This window comes from Pleurodeles waltl, chromosome 1_2 (genome assembly GCF_031143425.1).
Source record: "Pleurodeles waltl isolate 20211129_DDA chromosome 1_2, aPleWal1.hap1.20221129, whole genome shotgun sequence".
Lineage (NCBI taxonomy): Eukaryota > Metazoa > Chordata > Amphibia > Caudata > Salamandridae > Pleurodeles > Pleurodeles waltl.
In genome coordinates, this window is record NC_090437.1 from 159,495,528 (window position 1) to 159,499,841 (window position 4,314).

Sequence of the window (4,314 nt, forward strand, 5' to 3'; positions counted from 1 at the left end):
TTAAAGTGAAGTCTGTTGGCTGTAGAAACCTGGAAATTTGATGGCCAAGGAATTAACTTTAATGACTATACAGGAAGAACCTGATGGTTTCCTTCAAATATAATTTATTCAGGAGAATTTCTTTAAAGGGCTATTCAGACTCTTGATGACTGGAGTGGGGACACTCTTCACTGTTTTTCTGAGTTTATGGGTGTAATAGTAAAAGGAGATCAGTCAGTACGTCCAAGCAGGGCTGGCTTTAGGACTGATAGTGCCCTGTGCGACAGTTTATTGTGGCACCCCCATCCCATGACCTCCCCATCGGTCTCACTCAACACCACCCGGCAACTGTGCCCCTCATCTCTCCATTGCTCCCCTTTCAAATACATTCATGTGTTTTAAAGCACTTGTAAAGGCTGGCTTTACTAATCCACTCAGCTAGCCACATAAGATATAGTGGCATATTTAAGAGCCTCTAGTGCCATTCTAACGCCATATTAGCGTCATTTGGTTTTACGCTAATGTGGCATTAGAAGGCCAAAAACTCCATGCCATATTTACAAAGTGGTGCCACTTTATATCCCTTTGCGCAACATTATGCCTGCGCCAGGTATAATGAAGGCAAAGGGGGCATTACCCTGTTGGGGGGGGGGGTGAAAAAATGGCGCCAAGAAATCTGACAGATTGCGTAGTCCTGAAGCCATCTCGGGCCCCTTCAATCCATTTACAGGCACTCCCTGCCCCTTAAGCTCACTGTTGCAGATTTTTCCTTTTTCCCATTGTGACGCTTTTTCGTTTTTCTCTTTCTCCATCTTTCCCATATGTGTCTTTTTCACGCAGTAAATGCTTGAGGCAGAAAAATAAGTACCGGCCCTCAAAAATAAGTGCTGGTGCTCCGCACCGGAACCATTAAGCACAAATTAAGCACTGCCATAGGGGCATATTTAAGAGCCCCTAGTGCCATATTAATGCCACATTAGGGTCATTTTTTTACACTAATGTGGCATTAGAAGACCAAAAACGCTGCGCTATATTTACAAAGAGGCGCAATGCATGCATTGCATCACTTTGTAACCCTTTGCGCTACATTTTGCTTGCGCCAGGCATAATGTATGCAAGGGGGGCACCCCCCATTCGGGGGTCCAAAAAAAGACGCATATTTTTTTCCGCCACTTTTAGCGCCTGCTCAGAGCTGGCATTAAAAGGAGGCTTCCATTGGTTACAATGACCATTAGCCTCTGGGTGCTTTGCAAGATTAGCGTAAAAAATTCAGAGACTAGTCCCCTAACTGCATCCATGGTGCGCCATCTTTTAAATGACGCACACATTGTGGCGTTAGGGGGGGCGATAAGGGGTGCAAGAAAAGTGGCACTACATTATGTGCAGTGCCACCTTTCTTAAATATGCCCAATAGTTCTATTTTTTTGCAGCAGGCATATTAACCCTCTGTGCTACTTTATGTTGAGTCAAAGCTGCCCTAGACAAAACTCCCCTCTCTCTCTTTAGCAGGAACATTATTCACAAGAGGAATCTTGGCATTTTAATTGTTTCTTGAAGGCTAAGCCCACAAGGAACTTTCCAGCAGGTGCTTTTATATCTCAAGTTTCGGAAAAACATATCGCCCCCCTTGAGGTCAGCACCTGGTGCGGTTGCACCGCTCGCACCGCCCAAAAGCCGGCCCTGCGTCCAAGACTTCCCCATAAGAAGATCCGCCCCTCAGTGTTGTACCTAAATAAGGAAATTAAGAGATTAATTTACAGTTTATCATATACTCGAAGGAAAGGGGTAGAATGATCTCACTTTTAAAGAGGAGGAGAGCAAAATTAAAGGAAGGCTTAAAAAGGGAGGCTGCCGAGTGGCAATAGATCAACTTGAAAAAAGCTGCACTCTCAAAAAACTCTTGCAAGTATTGGGTGATTGTTTCAGAGTGTTGAGGAGCTTGCAAGGCCTCCTTCGCCCCCCTTATAGCAGAGGCAATGTAGAGAGATTATATTCTCTCCCTATATGCAGAAAATTGTAATACTGATTCTAGAGATATGGACTCTGCGTCTATTCAAAACTATGATGTAGATTGCTATGGACCCCGCTCAGCAGCCTAGATTGAGGTCTTTATCGGGGACTTGCAAACTTCTGGTGCAATGGGCCCTGATGAGGTGCCAATCTCGGTGATTAAGCAGGAACCATTGCTTTGGGCAAAGATCTTATATCCTATCTTCCTATACTGTTATCTAAATGGCATAGTGCCGTCATCATGGGTTGGGAGTGTAATAATTCCCTTATATAAGAGGGGAGATAAGTCTTTCCCTGAAAACTATCAGCAAATTACCCTACAGGACGCCACTGGTAAGGTCTTTGTGAAAAGTTTGTTGGAGCCTCTTCCCACCTGGGCAGAAAGTAATATGATCCTTCAGTTAGAACAGTCTGGATTTAGAAAAAGTCATAATACTCTAGATAACATCTCAGCATTACAGCTAATAAACAAAAAATATATTAAGTTTAGGGGCGGTGCTGTTTACACTGCTTTCATAGATTTCTTGACAGCCTTTGATAAGGTGGATCGTTTGATTCTGTGGGAGAAGCTATTCAATCCAGGCATCCCTGCTAATTTGTTACATCTGATTAGAGCTTTACACTCTTCAACATGGTGCAAAGTATTGATAGGCTGTGTCCGAGGTTTGCCATCTGAAATGCAGACAAAAATTGGATTAAAGCAGGGGTGTTTATTGGCACTGTTACTTTTTTCGTTGTATATTCGTAATCTGCCTACCGCCATAGCAAAAAGCCATGGTTTTGCACCAAGTATCGGGGGACGCCCAGTGATCTGTTTATTGTATGCAGATGACATTGTAGTACTTGACCTTACTCCTAAAGGGCTGAATAATCGTTTGGCTGCTCTTAATTACTACGTTGAACAACATTATTTGAAGATAAATGTTGCAAAATCACAAGTGGTGTGTTTTTTAGGGAACAAAACCTGTAAAAAGTAACATTGTGTTGGTGCATGGGCTCTCAGAAGTTAGAGCGAGTAAAATCCTACTGTTTCTTGGGGAAAATTATCTCTAGCTCCCTCAGTGATACTGAGCATATATCTAAAATTACAGGCAAAGCTTGTTTTCAAGCCTCAGGGCTAGGTGCATATTATAAGGCAGTAGACAGGCATCATTTTGCACACCTCCTTACAATTTATCAAGCGAAGATTCCTGCTACCCTGTTATATGTGATAGAAGTTATAAATGTAGCAGATTGGAGGTTTTTTAGACAGGACTGAAGGACAAATTTTAAAATGTTTGGTTTCTAATAATACTTTGGCCTCTGCTGCGGCCTTGGCCTGGATTACAGCTTGGTATTAGGAGCTCTTTTGATCAAGGTTTAGCAGTAGTAATCCAGAGGGCTATCTTTTTATTTCACAGTGATGAATTGTCATTAAGGCATCTTATTTAATAAAGAGATTTTTGTCACTCTGAAAAAGTACAGTTTTTTAGAAAATTTAAAAATGCTTTAGAATTGTTGGAATTAGATCTTGATACAATTCTTGTTTTATCTTGCCTTCAGTTGAAAACGTGTTGAAAGGATATTACATGGCGCAAAAGCTTTCAGCTAGACTTAGAGCATTGTAGCAGAAAGAGGTGGTATGATATTTTAAGTAATACTGTAATTTTAAGAAAGCTAAAACATTATTTAACCTGGGATTTTCTCCTTGGCGTGAGGCGTTTGTATATTAAGATTGAACATAATGCAGTTAAAAGATTTAACTCACAAATGGTATGGCACTTCGGAAATTTGTGACTTGTGTCAAACCGATGTGCAAGATTTAGAGTGCGCTTTAATTGCATATCCCAGTTTGTTGACGTGAGGCAAAAATGGTTGAAACCCCACTTTATGAAATTTATGGTATGCTCATAAAAAAGAAGCCCTTGACCTACTGTTTAATCCCTCAAATGTAATGTTTTGCTTTTGAATTTTTAATTTTTTTAAGGCGTTCTTAAATTTATATTGATGGTTTTATATGAAATAGAGGTATGTGGCACTTTGTTCTTAACCAAATTAGTTAGTTTGACTGTATAGTGATGCACTTTATTTTAATTGTTGAAATTTTAGTACATTGTCGGAAAATGTTATGTTTTATGTGGACCTCCTAGGAGTTCCGAATCATTAAGTAAATAAACTTGAAACTTCAAAATCTCTCCAAGAAGTACATTTTTAAAAGTATTTTAAAGGTTTAAAAAAACATTTCATCCAGAAAAACATTGTTTTCTATTTGTAGTTATCTGTTTAAAAAAAAAAAACAATACTGCGAGCCTTGCATATAGTGCCCGGCAGGGAGCACTTTATCCC